This window comes from Ruditapes philippinarum, unplaced genomic scaffold (assembly GCF_026571515.1).
Source record: "Ruditapes philippinarum isolate M1 unplaced genomic scaffold, ASM2657151v2 ctg566_1_1_1_1, whole genome shotgun sequence".
Lineage (NCBI taxonomy): Eukaryota > Metazoa > Mollusca > Bivalvia > Venerida > Veneridae > Ruditapes > Ruditapes philippinarum.
The window spans coordinates 128,592-148,625 of record NW_026858381.1 but is presented as its reverse complement, the minus strand read 5'-3'; the positions used below and the strand labels follow the sequence as shown (position 1 = coordinate 148,625).

Below are 20,034 nucleotides of genomic sequence, written 5' to 3'. Positions count from 1 at the left end.
AATTCTGGTTAAAGTATAGTCAGGGCTATGAAAGGTTTAGTTCTGTTTAACTCTGGCTAAAATATGTCAAGGCTATGAAATGTTTATTCCTCTTTAACTCTGGTTAAAGTATTGTCAGGGCTATGAAAGTTTTATTTCTTTTTAACTCTGGCTAAAGTATTGTCAGGGTTATGAAAGGTTTATTTCTGTTAAACTCTGGTTAAAGTATTGTCAGGTCTATAAAATGTTTATTTCTGTTTAACTCCGGTTAAAGTATAGTCAGGGCTATGAAATGTTTATTTCTGTTTAACTCTGGTTAAAGTATTGTCAGGGCTATGAAATGTTTATTTCTGTTTAACTCTGGTTAAAGTATTGTCAGGGCTATGAAATGTTTATTTCTGTTTAACTCTGGCTAAAAAATTGTCAGGGCTATGAAAAGTTTACTTCTGTTTAACTCTGGCTAAAATATGTCAGGGCTATGAAAGGTTTATTTCTGTTTAACTCTGGTTAAAGTATAGTCAGGGCTATGAAATGTTTATTTCTGTTTAACTCTGGCTAAAATATTGTCAGGGCTATGAAATGTTTATTTCTGTTTAACTCTGGCTAAAAAATTGTCAGGGCTATGAAAGGTTTACTTCTGTTTAACTCTGGCTAAAATATGTCAGGGCTATGAAAGGTTTATTTCTGTTTAACTCTGGCTAAAGTATTGTCAGGGCTATGAAAGTTTTATTTCTGTTTACCTCTGGCAAAGGTATTGACAGGCTATTATTTCCGGCTTAAGTATTGATAATAGCTCCTTTGAGAGTTTGTTTCAGGATGGTTTAAGTATTGTCAGGGCTATTAAAATGTTTATTTTTGTGTAGCTTTGGCTAATGTATTGTCAGGGCTATGAAAGGTTTAATTCATGTTTAACTCTTGCTGATATTGTCAGGGCTATGAAACATTTATTTCTGTGTAACTCTGACTGAAGTATCGTCAGGGCTATGAGTGTAACTGGCTACGGTATTGTAAGGGCTATGAAAGGTGGATCATTCTGTGTAACTCTGGCTAAAATATTGTCAAGGCTATTTAAGGTGGATTTCTGTTACAGGCTTTGTCTTGGCAAGTCATTATTGACTTTGCTAACATTGAGAGTTCAGAACTTAAGCCACAGATGTCACTGAACTTATTGTCAGACAGATTAGAAGGTCAGAAAAGGTAAAACGTCAGCTACAAGAACAGTACATATATGTTCATTTAGATACTGAGATTATACCATTGAGATAGGTTTATATTTTCCTGATGTCTTTATAAATGCTGCTGTAATTTGTGTTGCATGTATTCTGGATGCAAGTTTAAACATTTTCCACCAAAAGCAGGGATCATTCTAGGGGGCGATTTCCGCGATTTCTCGCAAAAAAATCACCAAAATCTCAGAGTAATTTGTGAAATGAGAGAAAATCTCGCACGGAAATTTGAGCCGGAAAATGTCTAAACACAATCTAAGGAATGCTAAAATTACACAAAAATATGATGAAAAATTCACAAATTCCCATCAAGAATTTAATTTCAAATTGTTAATTAATGAAATCGGTGTAAAAAACTCCAAAAAGTAGTCCAACACTTTGAATTATTTAGCCTAAAATAATTGCCGATCGGAGACCGCAAATTCACCGTACAGAAATACGGTATGATGGCTAACCTTTATCTATCTGTAAGTCGAGAATTTACAAAAAACACTTTTAATTGATTTTAATAAAAAAATTTAGACACAGACTAACATAAAAATGGACATGTCAAAAATAAATCTACCGCTAAAATTTGTCTTCTAAATGTCACATCAACCACGGTAAATTTTGCCTTAAAGAACAAATTTAAAAATTTTGTTTTACGATTCCTGATGAAATAGCCGATAATAAATTGCATGTATTCTGGATGCAAGTTTAAACATTTTCCACCAAAAGGCATGTTCATTTTTTAATTTGACTCAAATGCCATTTCATATAGAAGCAGTTTGTTTGTCTACTTAATATATCAATTCTGGAAATACCTGTTCTTTTCATATCTAGATTAAAGATATCTATTTTCATACCCCAGCTGTGCTTTGTCTGTAAGTGTTTTACTTTAGTTAATTGTGACAGCTGTGACTATTTTAAGAAGCGAAATACTGGGACAGTTCTAATGGTACAGTTCTAATGGAGACAATAAGTTACTGTTACAAGTGTGACAGTAAACCATTAGTTCAAAAAATTCCTTGTGCAACAGATTAGTGTTGCTACTTTGCTATTTTCTGAATCCAGTGCGACTGTATGGTACTAGTTGTAATTCTAGTGTAAGTAATTTAATAGCTGCTGTAGCAAGTACATTACATAACTAGGGCAGTGCTAATGTAAGAAGTTGACTACTTGACACATGAGACTACAATGCTGTATAAGAAGTTAGCTACTGTGACAGGTTGTTACTGCAGTTTTAGTGTAAGGCATTAGCTACTGTGACTACATCACTAGTGTAAGAAGTTAGAAATTGACACATGCAAATACAAAGTAATTTGTAGCTGCTGTGACAGATGCTTCTACACTACAAGTGTAAGAAGTTAGCTACTGTAAGAAGTTAGCAACTGAGATAGATGTAGCTACAATAAAAGTGTCGCAAGTTAGCTTCTGTGACTTCAATATTTACGTAAGACGTTAGCAACTGATACAGATGAAGCTGCAATACTAGTGTAGCTACTGTGACAGATATAAGTTACAGGTGTAACTGTAAAGTACTAACGTACTACTAGCAATGTGGTAGATATATATATAGTAGACAGTATAGTACCGTATACAGTATCAATATATTGATCTGAAATTTCAGGTATCTGCATCCAGACACATTATTATCCAATGCTAACTGATGTCCAGACTTGTGAGACTAACCCCCCCAAAGTAATCGAAAACTAGTGTGAACTCGGAACTGCCACAGTGTGACACTGGACATTGAAATTATTCCATAAAGGTAAAGAAACAAGCTTTTTTTCTATTTGTTCATACAGCTATAGACAGATTTATTGATAAATCTTCAGTTGCTCTTTTATTGTTGCATTGAAATTTATTGATTTGACAATGATTTGAATTGATTAATGGACACCATTGGTTTCATTAATGGAGCTGAAGCATACTCTATCTGTTCAGTTTTTTGTCAGTACATGCATTAATGTTTTGATTTGGAAACAAATTTATTAATAAAGTGTTTGTTTTGTAAATATAGCTAAATGTGAAAAATGTTACAAAAGTTTTTGGGATCATGATTTCGGTTGAGGAAAAAAAAAATCTATGTAAGGACATCTGAAAAGTGTCACTGACATTTTAAAATATACATTTTCATTGCATAAACTTAACTTGATATTTAATACTTATTGCCACAGACATTTTCAATTTTGCAGAATTAGAAATTGTACCTATATTTCATTAATTGTAACAAAGGCTCTGAAGTGAGTCTGTGATAATTGATCCAATTAACATACAATTTTGATACCTTAGTTGTTGTATATATTCTTAGATATTTTCAAACACTTTAGATCTTTTTGTTGTCTTATTGCATTAGCCTGCTGAATTTCTGAAATGGATTTGCCCTACTTTGAATTTGGAACAGTCCATTTACTGTTTGAAGAAATTTTGGTTTCTGCAGGTTTGGGGGTCAGAGCATATTCTTTGGACAGTCTGATAATTGTGAATTATCAACTCTGAACAATGTGTTAATTAATTATCAGAGAGGTTGATAATTATTTATTTTCAACTGTGAATGTGGCAACATCTTGTTTGTAACGACGACAGCAATTCATAAGACATAGACTGAGATTTTCACTAAAATTGCCATGTACTTTAGTTGTTGTATTTTTTCAATTGATTGATATGATCTGCTTAATTGAAGGGGAAATAACCTTAAAATGATAACACATTAATAACATTGGGTTTTATAAGTGTGCACCAATAAATTAACATGTAATTTTCTGATTTCCAAATAAAACATTACATGTAGATAATGTGAAACTGTAAAAGTTGATACAAGTAATAAATATGTTTATTTCCCACCCTTTTGGAAACAGGTCCAGATGTGTTGGAAATTTCAGTCTTGAATCTTGAAAATTTAAATACTATTTTGCAAGCTGAAAAAGAGTTTTGACAAAACTTTAGTTATTGATGGCATTTATTTGTAGTGATAAGGAACCAGTCTGTTTACCAAACGTGTCTAAATAAAGAAGAAAACAAAGAATTTGATCTTTGTACAAAAAAGTAATGCTGACCTTGTAACACATAAAATCTGATTGAGCAACATTCTTTTGGAAACTAATTAAAATCTGTTATTATAAATTGTGCATTCCATAAGAATGAAATAAAATTCCTCCCTAAGATTTTTAGGGAAACTGCAGAAAATAAAGCATATTAGTTGAAAAATGCTGGAGGTATGTGGGTGGGGGAGGGGAGGGGGGATGTTGTAATAATTATCCGACATGTGACACGAGGTGCATGCGGGTATAATGATTAGCTCGTTTCCTTGGTCTTTCTGCCAATTTATTGTCCTTGCAAACTAAATAACTGCATTCTGCTGAAAAATTCACATTAAAACGACTGAACAAAAATGAAAAATCTGTGTTAATTTAGATTGTAAAAATAAATGAGAGTTCCAATTAATGATCTTTTAGATCTTCATTTTTTCGTGACTTTGTTTTTTTGGGGGGGGTAAGAATGGGTCTATTGGGGTCAGAGAAGTACAATAATTCATATAATTTTGTTTCTCCAGAATTGGGTCTGTTCAGGTCAGAAATATGGGTGATAACTTTCCTCAGGGTTCATCATAAGAGTTTTTTTCACTTAATAGCACACAAGTCTTGATATCTTAAATATTGTGAAACTTCAGTGCAGAAATGTCAGATTATTAGGAAGTATAAACTGAACTTAAAAAATAAAACAGTCACTGTTACTCGGGTCTACTACACCAGCTTTGCTCAATAGGGAGAGCATCCAAGAGATGACTGGTTTGATGCTCTGGTGAGGTGAATTTTTGACATGACTATTGATCCCACAATACAGTCTGATGGTAGTTTGTCTGTCATCACTGATTCAGAAATCCTGTAGTTGATCACATACAGACAAATTGATAATTACTGGTAAAAAGCCCGTTAGGTAAATTGACGACTGAGGTCAGACCATATACATGCTCAAATCAGCTTATGAAACAGAACAACAAACAAACAAACAGACAGACAGACAAACAGAAAAGGAATTAGAACGGAAAATTATCAAAATTCTATGGAATTTTCAAGCTTTAACAGTTTTGTTGATTTAGATAAAGCAGGGGCGTCTGTATTGCCCAGGTTGTCCCCACAGCCTCTCCGGACAAGTTGAAAATTTTTTAAGAATTTACTATATGAATATCATACGGACAAGTTAAAAAATACTTTAGATTAAAACAGACAAATAAATCAAAAACATATTTTGCCGACTTAAATTAGGCCCCTATTTTTATTATGAAAAACTAATCGCTTTCACCTTACTGTAAAATTCAATGGCTAACAACCATTTTAATTTTCAACAAATTTCAGAGGCTCTTGGGAAATGTGTATATTTATTTATACCAGGCATTATACCTTTCTATTTTATTGCAAAATGTTCAATCTAAAGTGATAATTTAAGAGACAAAAAGTAGTCTGAAGGGACTATTGAGCTGTTGAAATGATGATAATATTATGTAATAAAATGCATTATGTAATAAAAGTCATCTTACGTTATATTAAAGGCTTTATAAATTCAGGGAAAATCAAATCTATTTGGTTTTTCAAGACCAATAGATTGTTACTTTCAGTATTTTGAAGAGTTTTTAACACAACAAAAGTCAATATATAAGATTTTGACTACAAAAAATGAAAAATATATGAAAACTTGTCAAAAAAAATTTAAAAAAAGAATAAGTTTTAGTTTTGCTAACCATCTGCTGTTGAACCAGCAGGATAAAAGACTGTCATTTTTGGTCAAAAGTTGTGAAGAAAATGGTGTAATATTGAGGAGATAACCCTTGTTTATTTTATTTATTTGTCTGATAAAAAGGTTGTGGGTTTGACTTGGTGATATTTATTTCCTAATTGACACCTTGAAGAATATGTGATGTAATAAACCAAACGATTGGAGTGGAATTAAGACAAACTAAAATTGACATAGTGTCTGGCCGCCAAATAAACAAAACCCGAGTATGTCGACCTTTCCGAGAAAACTATATTTTATAATGACAGTGTTTAAACGGGTGATTTGTGGTGAATTAGTCAAAGATTAAACTGTATCAGAACGTCAGACACTATTAATTTCTTTTCGTACCTATATGTCAGAATACAGCTTGTCTTCCTAATGACATCATAACATCAAGATGTAATCTTATAATGCCACTAAGTTGCGTCTAGACTTCATTCAAACCCCAGCAGGGGAATCATAAACTCTATTAGGCGTACACCACAGTTTGCTTAACAGTATAAGAAGAGTTCACCCTTTTTCCCCCTTCTTTATTTCTTTTCTCATTTATTATTTATACTGCCAGACTAGTTGATTTGAAGAAAAAACACTTTTTATTTGAAGATCTACATCAAATTATGAAATTTCCCGTCGGATATTATGTAATTTGATGTGGAAGGAATATTTTATATGTTTGAATCACAGCACTGGGACCATTACTTAGTCTTGCTTTGTACATGATACAATAAGTTTTATGTTTATTGTAAAATAGACTTTGTCATTTAGGATAATCATAGGCAATTTCATGGTCTAGGGACATTTTTTCTTTTATTGGAGATTGTTCCAACCAAAATAGTCTAGCACTCAACAGTTCTAAATAGAATGCTAGACATACATTGCTTGGAGTGGACTGGTCCTCCTTTTTACCTTGGAACTATTCAATTGTTATTGCAGGGTCTTGTCATCATGAGCTGTCGACAGTATAAAGTCTGGTAAGAAAGCATGGTTGTACAAACTGTCATTGGCGTCCGCGCCGAAGCGCGGCGCTCTTATGGAATGAGATCAGATTTTGTGAAAGGGCGACAGCAACTTCTCGAGCCTTTTAGTCGGTCATAATAAAAGCCGAAAATTCCGATCGGTATGAGGGTGCTTGATTATTAAATAAGAATGAAATGTCGCGATATGTTACAATTAAATTTTGCAATGCAAACATTTACAAATGAAATAACCTTTTCCGTCAATAAATCACGCTCTTCGGGGTTTTTTATTTATCATATTGTAGTACACAGTCGGTTATCATGTCATGGTATGTTATTGTTGTACATGTATCCTAGAATGATCAGTTGATGACCTAAATATTCCAAAAACCTATTTATAGATATATCTTTTTATCACTCCTATCGGTAAATGCCGGTCTCTCCCGGTCTATTTTGACCAGGATTTACTAGTGACCGGCGAATAGTACCACACGTTTATTGTCCGGTCTCTCCGATTTTGGAGTAGATGTTTGATATCGTTACAATTGGAAAAAAACAACAATAGCATGTTTCATTTTATCTATATGAGATAAAAACAATAAATATGTACACGGATTTATATGTAATATAAATCCGTGATATGTACAATAATTGAGAAAAAGGTACATTTTTTATGGTATTAAAATGACATTATCAACTTTGAAACATTTTATTTAATTATTCAATTTGTTATCCGTGTTTAGTAAAGATGCCGAGGAATTATTCAAAGTTACAAATTAGATTTTATGAATTATTCAATTGATCGATAATTTAAAAAATGATAAAGAAAAATACAATGTACATGTACATGGTTTAAGAATAAACAATATTATATATTGAAAGATAAACCATAATTTACTGACTTTTTCCAGTTAAGCTTTTACTTATAATCGTCGGTCAATATGACAATTGAATTCTTAAAATTTATTTTACAATTTTAATAAAAAAGAGTAGTAAAAACTCAGTATTAAAATAGCACATAAAACACAAAAAGAATAAAAGAAACAATATTCATAAAATTTGTATTTTTTTTAAATTAAAATTAATAGATATTACAATTATTGTATAATAAACAATTATGCTCAACATGATCAACATGGTAATATAACCAGTGTCATATTTTTACTAACTTAAAGTGTGAACAGATACCTTAAGGGGGTCTTCGCTAATAGCGATAACATGTACATAATAAGGGACAAATGTGTGGTACGTGTTGATCATGCGTTACACATATGGATTATAAATGATTGCATACATGTATATCCGTTGCTATTAATAACCACGATCATAAAGAAATAACAAGTAATATTCTAATCTCTAGCATGCCAATCAAAGTTCATAATGAACAATGTCTTTCGTCCGCTCATTCATAAGTGGTATACATTTCTGGTAGTTTATAAGAATATCTTGTCATCATATGTGTACTAGTTCATCTTCACTTGCTGCATTTCTTGCTTGGACGCCCTTTGATGCTTTGCATCAATGCTTTTCTTGTTTCTTTTTGTAATGAGTATCATTTGTTTATTTCAGTTTTCTCCAGAATGGTTTCAAATAGCCAGCTGTAGCAGTAGAATTGGTGAACACGTTTGGACCAAGAGGAAAGAAACAAAGGTATGCTATATAAGATTTGAAGTTCAATTGTTATTGTGTGAAATGATTTGATAACTTGCAACAGTCATCCAGTAATTATTTATTCTGGTGCCAAATGATTGGTTGTTTTATCAAAGTGATTCTGAAATTTGCGGTTTTAAACAATTGATTTACTTGTAAATATATTGACTATCTGCTGTAACAAACATTTTTTGAACTTTTGACTGAGACTAATTTCATACCTTGTAGAGTCATTCTTGATAATCGTTTTAACCATTACAATTTACTATGCATAATATCTTTGATAGACAAGTCTTTTGATTAGACGGCATTGGCTGATATTATATTGGACTTGTTGTAAGGGTGCCAGCAGGCTAAAGGTTAATTAATCAGACTGAGTTGAGCCATGCAAGAACCTTCATAACTCTCTCATAAGTTACAGTTCTTGCTCACCTGAACAAGTTAAATCTGCTATGTATTAAAAGCAACTGTCTATCTTGAAATTTTCAAAGCAAATCTTGTCGTATGCTTCAATTCACAAAACCATTATTTAATATTGTCAAATGTGATAGTGGGTGTTTGTGTGATCACATTGTGAAATGGCACCATAGTAGCGTTTGTTTTTACGTCATTCTAGTGAGAAGTATGAAAACCTGATTGTCTGTCAATAATTTGTTGAGAGAAAAACTAAATGGTATTTTGAATAAGATGAAACAGTCTTCTTGCCATTAAAGTCTTGGTTTGAGCTCTCTTAAATTGAATTTATTTAACTAACTAAATGAAAGGGACTGAGGAATTCTCAGCAGAAACGCAAGTCTTACGGCATAGTTTGTAATCTTTTTGCAAGGATACATTTCATAGTTCCATATTATCTTGAATTTTTCCAATACAAAATGCAAGTTATTCATTAAGACTTTTTCTGGTATTTTACATAGTTTATGTTCTTATAGTAACTTAACTTGGCAGAGAAAAGTTGAATATTTCCTATTATATAGTTACAAATTGTATAATTTGAGTTGACTCAAGATCTTATTAAAACTACCTAAAGAAACATTTGTCACATAGTTTTGCATGTTATATAACACATTTGTCATTTCCATCTTTAATGACAATAATTTAGTTTAATTTACTTAAGTGACGAAATAACAATTACAAAATATAAAATGGAAAGTTTTTTAAATGTGAAATACTAAAATATAAAAATAAGAGCTTATGCCCTTGAGCTAATATTAGGAAAAAAAGAAGAAGAAAAATTGGCGGATTTAGTTACAAGTGTTACATTGTTATTTTGTAGTTTACACCTAATCTTAAATTCAGCTTCTGCATTTAATATATAGTTGCCTTAACAATTTGTGACTGGGGTAAATGACAATCCCAGCTTGAAATCTTGCTGTCTTCCATTTCTACTATCAAGAGTAGATGACAAAAAAGAAAAAGAAAAAAGAACGACAACAATTTTCCCACGCTAAATTTCATACCTTCAAACTGAAAAAGTTACACCGGTTGCGACAGCTCTTTGTTCTTTGGCAAAGCTATTGACAGGATAGAATTAACGCGATTGTTTTACTCAGTCATTTCTGCGGCTTCAGCGGCATCTTCGCACCCATAACTGAATTAGTACTAGTTGATTCATTGACGTAGGACGGTTTCGCTCTAAGTTACAGACAAATTAAGAAAAGACAGGAAAGTTTTAATACCAATAAGTATTAAGAATCGTGGTTGAATGAGAGACCTTGATTTACAAGCCATCTCATGAATAATAAATAAGCAATTGACAGACTCAGTTTTATTTCCAGTTTTGTTGAAAGGTGTTTTTTTTGTCAAGTTAGTGCCGTTTGAATTCGCTTACCAAAAACATATAATGAAAAGAAGATTGAAAAATTTGTATCGCCAAGAATATGAAAATCTATTAATATTGAACAATTTCGTCTGAAGGTGAAAGAAAAGAGATGGTGTGGAGAGTTTCAGGGGTATAAGTGACATGTTCTCCATTTATGTCCATTTATCCCACATAAAAATGGTGATAAAAGTGATTATTGTCTTAATAAAAGGGCTTTTTTCGAAGGTAGGGAAAGGGCCTATTGTTGATTTGGAATGATATTTTCATGGTTCTTATTAAAAATTGATTCCATGTAGAAGATAAAAAAATATATTGAAATAAAAAAGTTGAGGCATGTTATTGTTTATTCTACTGTAGGCTAGTTATTCAATCTTGATTGTATTGATATTGTACTAGGAAGGGCCTAGTCAATAAAGATAAAAGTTTTATTAACATGTAAAGCTTGAAGCTACAGAATTTAAATGAAAGACGGGCAAAACAAACTAATTCTTGTGTCATCTTGAACAGTATATTAAAAGAAGAAAAAGAGCTCAACACGTGATTGTTGAAAGAGCATGTCCAGCTGAAAATGATGTCAAATGGGGGGAATTGGGGTTTCGGCAGGAGCTCTGAGTTTAACTTTCAAAACTGGCTTTTGCAAAGTAAAACATTTCTATATAAACCAAAAAGAATTCAAGTGTATATAAAAGTGAAAAGAAAGACAATTCCTGTAAAAGTTCCACATGAAAAAATAAAGGTTGCATAACCAAGTGTTTAAATTTAAAAAGAAATTACAACTTTTAATCATTGCTTCAATCTGAAATAGTTACAAATGACATGGAATAGAGTTAGTACATGTATGCTGGCGGTTGGAGCAGTTGACAAGGAAAATACTTTTTTTTCCCTTGAATATTTGCAATAACAATGCCCCAAAGTTATATGTAGTGGTAATTAATTATTCTGCACATTTCCATTTCAGTTGAAAACAGGACCAGTATGCCGTCACACTTGTCAGCAGCCTGCAGCATTTCATTAGCAGCAGTATGCAAGATTTGTCGTGAGTACTTTGTGGACCCTGATGTCTCAATATTCTGCAGAAGATTTTTATTGCCAGCAGTCGACACATGGACCACTATAGTCTTCATATCTTAGCATTTTGCAGCACTTTGTCAAATATCAGTCCAGTCTGACAGTATCATGTTGCTAAGTCTGTTGGCAGCTGAATTTGGTCACTATGGTAATTTAGACTTAGTAATAGGTCTTTTTAAGTCCTGGTTACTAAAAAGCTTGCTGGTTATATTTGATTACTAAAAGAGACACTGTTTGGCATAGCTATGTTTGATACTTTTGAAGTTACTTAGAAGTTATATGAACACCTAGCATATTATACCAGGTTATGCTATCAAGCTTGTTATTAAAAAAAGGACATCTTGCTTTTGTGAGTTGATAAAGATCTATGATCAGTAGACCAACCTTGTCTACCTCAAAACCTCCATCTTGCCATCTTCAACAATACATGACATGAAGCTCCTTTGTATAAACTTAATGACATACATAGATAGTAAAAATGGCAAGAGGACAATGTATATTGTGCCAAAGCCTTGTTTCTTTGAATGTCTTGAGTAGAGAACAATCTGAAGTGCATCAAAGCTTTGTTGTTAGACCTGAATGCTACACCATCTCTGCATCATTGGAATGCCTAATTAAGAGAAAAACAATGCACACTTTTATGAGAATAATATTCCATAGACTGGTTTATGTTGCAAGAAATCCTTGTTACCAGTATGATTGTTCATTGTACAATGAATATGATAATGGACACTGTATGCTGCACAAAAAAAGCCATGTTATTGGAATGCCTACCCTACAGGACAATTTATGCTGCACTCAAGCTTTGTCGTGAGAATGCCAAGCTTCTAGGACCAGTTAGACGCTTTCTGACTTGAACAAAAAAAAATGGTGTTGGTTTTTGTTAGACGATTGTTGACTCCACTAGCGTTATTATAGAAACCAGCAGCTCTGTTTACTGGCATGGTAAGATATTGTTTATTAGTTTGTAATGAAGCGAATTATAGATCCATAACCTATTGTCTCCATTAGCTGTTACTGTTTTTGCTAGGTTTCCCTGTAATGAAGTTAGAAGTGTTAAGTGTGTTTATATATATTCATCAGCACGTAATGTAAATGAATAAACCAGAATGTAGAAATAGTGGTAACCTTAAGGCACTGTCGAGTTACATCCTTCGTCATTTATATCTACCTTGGCTGGGTCTTTATAACCCAAAAATGTCCACTTTTACACAATGGTTAAACAGCCAATGTTGTAATTGACTGGTGTTTAAGACACTGCAGTTCAGAAAATTATATGTTTCAAGTCTTGAGTACATATTGAATGATTGTGTGGCTGTTTCCTGTAATGTACAAGACTTTTCTATTCCAAAATACTATTATTGTACATGTGTAATCTGAATTTTTTTGATTTTTTTTCATTTCCTGCATAGAACTTTGAATTTTAATAAAAGAGTGATTAGCCTTTGTGACCAGTTATAGAGTCGGACCAGCTAGCACCTTTGCACAATCCGACTATTCCCTATACTTTTGGCTGAATAACATCCTGACCATCGATAATGGACAATTCCTAAAATGGAAGTTTGTCAAGTACTTTAGAGAAATTTAGCAGATTATGGTCTAAGAATGGGTCAAGTTGACAGGTCTAATTAGTTTATTGTTCAAAATTACCACATACACAAACAAATAGAAGTTTTGTTCAGACTTGGTATTTATGTTCCATTTATATCATGCCATTTATATCACTAGTTGTACCAAAGTACCAAAAGGTTTGAGCTACAGAATTTTAAATAACTTCTAAGCGGCTTCAAATATTCCCGTCTGAACATTCCCGTCCGAACCACTCTGCCTAGGTCATTTAAGGTAACTTTTGGGATGTAAGGTCATACTTTGTCCTGTCTGGTCATTCGGCTGAAACTTGACCCTGACTGACCTTTCCCTTGATTACATGTTCAACAGCCAATAATCAAGTCTGTCAGCCTATACTGCTTGTATACATTTTTAAACCACTAAGTAAATACACTGTATACAGAGTGCAAATATTTTCAAAAGTCTTATCTACAGAAGTTTAAGTTTTCGTCTGACATATGAAGGTTAACCCTTTGTCTGCAGTACTGTATTAACCCTTCACTAGGTGATATGAATATGTTTTATAAATACACACATTCACTCCGGTCTGGGTTATTATATACATGAGGTTATAGTCTGGGCTGTATAATACATGTACGTTGTCTCTGTTTTTCGAGCTATGTATAGCACGTATAGACGTTCTTCATTCAACCTAGTGTTTACATTGAAATACTGTATTGAGTAAGAAATCGGTTTAACATAAGAAATGTTTATTAAGGGAAATTTGAAAATTGTGTATTAATGAAAGCTGTTGGATATTTTAACCGGAAAATGTATAGATTTATTTATAAGTCAGTCGTGACTTAACTGAAGTTTGTCTCGTTTTGTTAGCCTCGAGTCTAATGATTTATAAAATTTTGTAAAAAGTAATTGGTTACCGGAGGCATTGTTATGACTGTCTATACATAGTTTATGTATTATACAGGTAGTCATATATACATGAGGCAATAGCCACCTACTAAACTTTTGTCCCGAGTCCGGATCAACGTTTTCAATTGTTGTGGATTAAAAGTTCTTGAGAAGTTCATATTCCTGTTGACGTTGGCGTAATCTGTTCCTTGAGACGGAATTGCGGAGACAATTGAAGTGTATGAATGAAAAAGTATTAATGAATTTCTCGGATGACATTGTTGTCAAAGAACGGCTATAGGTTGACAAGGTAGTCGGATGATATTGATCAACATTTGTCTGGATTATTCCTATCTATTTGTAATGTGCCAGCTTGATATATTGTTTCAGTGACGCGCGATTAGTCATAATCAAATATTCAACGTTTATGGTAAGTGATGTCCTTGTTATTGTATGATTTTAAACTGATGTGGTCACATTATTTCTTCAGTTAGGTTATAACACTTCACAGCTGACAAATTTTGTGATGATGTAATATTTCGGTACAGTGTTCAGAGACCAGACATTTCTTATAGTCTGGTCTTTTCACTGGTTTAAAAATCTACGAAAAAAAACTATTGAGAAGTAAAATTACTGCCGATGGCAATTCTCAGTCTATTGGACCAACTTTGTGACAATATCTGGAATGCGAAACTTCGACAATGGTGAATCAAACTAGAAAATAGGTTTTGAATGACTCCTGATTTCATCACTATGTTTGATTGGAATTTAGAAATATCAGTTTATGAAAGGTCTGTTTTGACTATGCCACTTTGTAAGAAACTGTTACCTATCGTTTTATTTAGCATAGGTAGTTAACTTGACAAGTGCTGGTGGTGATAGAGACCTATGCTTCTAGTAGAGTGGTTGCTGGTCCTGTAATGTAGGAGTTGGGCAAGTCTGCTCAGTGAATCAGTCAAACATAAACTGTACATTATAAGATGCTCAAATTTAGAATTTTGACAGGGAAACCCTTTAAAATAAAAATTTGTAAGCAGGGTAAGTCCATTATATAAATTAGTTCAGGTGTCTTTAAGTTTATCATTTTAGTCCATGACTCGTTTTTATACCAATCTATATGTAAATTAGTTATTTCTAGGTTATTTTACCTTTGATGATCAGCCTCATGCTCAGACAGAATTTAATATTGTTTTATTGTTTTTCTCTCAGTTAACTTTGAACATTTAACCTATAACTGTTAGCCTTTAATAATTAACTGTTAGCTTTTAACCCTTTGCTGGAACTGTTAACAATGAACCTTTATCCAGTTACCTTTAATCTGTAACTGTTAACAATGAACCTTAAAACGGTTACTGTTAACACTGAACCTTTAACCAGTTACCTTTAACCTGTAACTGTTAACTATGAACCTTTAACCAGTAACTGTTAACTATGAACCTTTAACCTGTAACTGTTAAGTATTTTTCATCAAAACTTGATAATATAAATGTAAAGAGAAAATTGATGAATGTTCATTACATTGATTAATGGTCAACACAGATGTGGTATTTTGGTATTTCTGTTGATCTGATACAAGTGTTAGCATATTTTGTCACATACATTAACGAACAATGCAGTTGACATTTGTTTGCCAAGAATGCGCTCTTAAAAAAAACTATAGCCATCAAATTTTTTTTTTATCATGCACTCCTACCAAAGGCAAATTGATCTTGTTGATAATTAACAATTTTCAATTTAGGAAGAAGAAGTAGGAAGTAGGGTTCTTTGAAGCTTATCCATAAGTACAAACAAACTTTTACTGAGCAGCTTCATAGTGCTCTGCCACTCACAATAGTTCACATGTCACAATAGTCAGTCACACTTATTTGTGAAAGTTGGTTCAGCTAGGAAAACCCAAAATATTCTAAATTATGATGTTTAGATATCTAAGAAATGATGCATTTTTAGAAGAAAAAAAACATACAATAGTACAAGAGTGAAATGTGTATATTTTCCAGTTTGAAGGAAGTGAGGAACAAGCTATATGATTGTATGGTGACACATTGAGCAGACGACAGTGACAAGGTGACTTGTAAAGAACTATGTAAACAACTAGAAAAGGTAAAAACATAATTGATTTACGAGATGAGTTTATATAGAAATTATATATTATAAGTGACAGGATGTATATAAATATGTATATACGTATTTATGATAACCAAATATTTATTAAGACATACATTTTTCTCCCCCTCCTTAATTCTGCTTTCTTTGGTAGAAAACTTGACAAAATGTAGCTGTTTTTTTATGTCATTTATGTCGGCCTTGTTTATTGACACTGTTTTATGTTCCTCCTTATTTATGATTTAGGTTCCCAAAATCTAAGAAGGGGAATATATCTGTGTAGTTTTGTAATTTTACAAGTTTTTGGCAGCTACTGTAGGGTGATACTTCAGTTTATTTTCCTTAACTTAAATGTTGAACTATCGGTGTGTATAAAGGACAGCTTAACAAGGCGTTTCTATGTTTCTTGACCTGAAATGTATTGAAATAAATTATGCTTGGAGTAATTTCCTTTTCATGAGGTGATAATAGCCAGCTGGCAAAAGTAGAGGTGTTTCGCTTTTATATTGAATAAATTACTTATACTTTTTAAAATAATTTTCCTTTCAAAGTATTTCACTTGCTGAACACGATATACTTCAGTCACCAATTGCTAAATATGATATTTGAAATAGAGAAGTTTATATATGATTTTTTTACAAGTTTTTTTGAAATAATGCAAATTTTCAAAGCAAAACTTGATATTTCACTCGAGACTTTTCAATTTTTAATGTTTCATTATTACACTTCATTACATAGTTGTTACTAGCACTGTAACAGCGTGACAATTTTGTCGACAGTTCAACAGTTGACAAAATCAGTTATATCATTTATATTTCATTAGTTCCCTCTTCCTATCCATTGGTGTTTTAAGTTTTGAGTGTCAAACAGTCCATTCAGTGGTTAAAGGATTTAGGAATAAAAATACAGAACCAGGTCAGACTGCATGGATGTGCAGGCTGGCCTGACTCGATTCTCGTGGCAAAAACTAATTACTTTCAGTTCAAGCAAGTTCAGAGAAACAGTTCATTCCTTCAACATGTGTCGCAATAATGAAATAACCTATGCAACCAGTATCAACTTCAAGTCAGACCCTAGCTCTCGTCTTTATAATCTGACCAGTGGCTACTTGGTACTCTTAAGGAAAGTTATGGTGAGGTCATTGCAATAGTTTTATCATTGGGTGAATGTCATGTAAATTGAGGACTGAAATTCCAAATGATTATTTATAGTTAAGAAACTAGAGTCAGACAATTAGTACATAATTTTTACAGTGCAAGAGATTGTTATATTACATTGTAGGACTTGTGCCATTTATGATATTGTTGCTAGGTGGTGTTATATTTAAGAGAAACATTTCATTAACTCTTAGCCTGAATCTACCCATGGATACAACCAGTGCAGACAAGCCAGTCGTCTATGTTATAAGAATGCTAGAAAATGAACAGTTAATTTCTTTTATTTTGCTAAAATTATCTTCCCATTACTATCTAGTTGGTTAAGCCCACTAGGAAAAACTGTCAGGGTCTCCACAATTTGGAGTACCATGGTGTAACCATGTTTTTGGCTTGTGTAGCTAGTTTAAGACGATGTATATTTTGTTAGCTGTTCTTTACTTCTGATTGTACTGGTATTGATACTAAATCAAGTGTTCTTTTCTTAACACACCTTGGGTCTAATATTTTCTTTCATTACTAGATCTGGCTACACATGAAGCATAATTGTAACAACCTAGCATTTGATTATGAAATGTAAATCCTCCATACATGAAGAAACACTCAAATATATGCCTCTGACTTTATCATTTCTGCTTGTCCACAAACACTACCATGTATGTACACTGCATTTTTATGTTGACTATAAAAGTGTTCATGTAATGTGCCTTAGAGGTGGTCTCTTACTCTAGTCCTTCGAGATAGCATGCTTAGAAATGTATTTTATTTTTCTTTCATTTGTTGAATTAATCTATAAGGTCATCGATTTAAAACATCTGTCTGTGAGATCACTTCTTTGCAGATATAAACTTTCCTGTGGTTTTATCTTTTGAGGAGTTCAGTGAGTTTGTTTTCCTATTCTTAATTACTTTGTCAAGTGATAAGCCGAACTAAAGGTCAGGAAAGAATACTTGGATTTAGGTCAAACTGTCTGTCTCTTTATCAGGAAATTGTGACAAAATCAACTTATAAGGTCACAGTCAAGTTAACCTTTGTCTAAAGTGAGGCCATAAAAGAATAAAAGGACCGTCTCAGATTTCTGTACGCAAATTTCTTTTCTCCGGCTATTTTCCTGACACAGTTTTATTGAATGTTTCGATTAAATACTTAAATACATAGGATAGAAGATTTACTTTATAAATATTGACAATGTATAGGTGAACTTTGTGTCCAAAGAAGGACATTCATGTCGTACATAGTCAGGTCAAATACCTTTGGGCAAGGGAATTGTCCTTAGACACTAGTTTATATCTTTTGATAAGCACTATGAAAAAGCTTGTAAAAAAGCAGTTTCCAATGCATACTTTATGATAAGCTTTTCATGTAGAAAATCTTGGCCAGGTTTCTTTCTTCTTCCCTTTATGAGAAGATGTAAGACTGGGAGAAATCCTCAGCTATCTGTACTTGTTAAATTAGAGCCTAGACTAAGATATCAGCAGTAATACATTGAATTCACCTTTCTCTTTTTGATATAGTTAGGCCCTAAAAGACTTATGAAAAGCATCTATATTGCCGTTAGGTAACTTCTCAGACATTGTAATGATCAATTAGTGAAACATATTTATCTGATATAACCCGAATAAGACTTTTAATTTTCACTTGTACATTTTCAGACGGAGTTCAACAGCCCGCAGAGATGCTGATGATTAGTATCGTTTCCAAATGGTGTATAAATAGGTAAGAATATGTTAAGTAATGCTTCTCAAACAACTCGTCTTGTTTTGATCTTCAATTCGGGATCTTAAAATCAAAGTTTGGAATTTGAAAATTGTAACTTATAAAGAAGATTATGCATAAACTTGGTTATATATCAAGTTTTCATATATGATATGAAACAATTTGAAAATTATTCCATTTTAACTTTGAATTTTATTACATATTGCTAGGCTAGAAAGAGAAAAGTTCAGTGAATTGTATCAGACTTCCCGAAAGTTGAAAAAAACTGTCAGACATTCGGTCTGACAAACCATGAAAATCTGTCGGACCGAAACAAAATCTGTCGGACCAAATAAAATTGATCAAAATCAAAGAAAAACTTGTGTTTGTACTTCTAAGACACTTTTTGTTTTTTATTTTTTCGCCGTAAAAATCGGCACAATTCGTACAGTGCATTTTCATCTCCGCCCTGTCATACACCAATGATTCATGGTTCTGCTTCCATTTTTCATTGAATTTTGTCTCAGGTCTATTCTTTTCATCCTTTTATTGCTGTTCTGCGCACTCTTCTGACGTAGATTTTCGTTTTTTCCCAGGTTTGGCACCTGTAGCGACGCCATTTTGTATACATGCGGCTTGGATAAAAGCCGGACAGTCGGACCGATCCGGAATAAAAAATTGTCGGACCTGATCAAAATTTATCGGACATGTCCGTCGGACCGACGTATTTCGGGAAGTCTGTTGTATTTCAGTGAAGTAAGTTCATAAAAGTTGATATTACAGGAACAAGTCCTAACTTCTTTTCACACAGTCCTGGCCAAATTACCTTTTATAAAAAATTTTTTTTTCTATATACTTGTATATGACCATGCTAGTGATATTTGGAAATTTATAAATAAATGTTTAAGAAATTAAATTTACCAGTGAAATATTTAGGGTAAAAAAGGACTTGTCCTGCAGTCTGTTGTTTTTACTAATTTTAATAAGATCATGTAACCGAACAATCTGAAGTCTTGTCAAATTACATGGATGTTAAGGCTGGCCTGGCTCTATACTCGTGTCATGGGTGAGGGTGTGTCCTCCTTATTATTAAAAGTTTTAACGTTACATTTTCATGCTACTGTTTCTCTATAGTTGTCTGACCAACTGTAACCAGTGTGTTTGCACCAAGC

General features: G+C 32.7%; 1 long non-coding RNA gene across 1 annotated transcript in view; it reads left to right on the top strand.

Moving 5' to 3' along the window:
- The first annotated feature begins 1,906 nt into the window (after positions 1-1,906).
- The window catches only part of LOC132753034 (uncharacterized), a 60,441-nt gene continuing 42,313 nt past the window's right edge, over positions 1,907-20,034 (top strand). The window contains exons 1-5 of the long non-coding RNA XR_009628894.1: positions 1,907-2,955; positions 8,486-8,566; positions 11,344-12,398; positions 15,908-16,010; positions 18,820-18,883. This is a non-coding gene — a long non-coding RNA (uncharacterized LOC132753034). The remainder of the gene's footprint in view (positions 2,956-8,485; positions 8,567-11,343; positions 12,399-15,907; positions 16,011-18,819; positions 18,884-20,034) is intronic.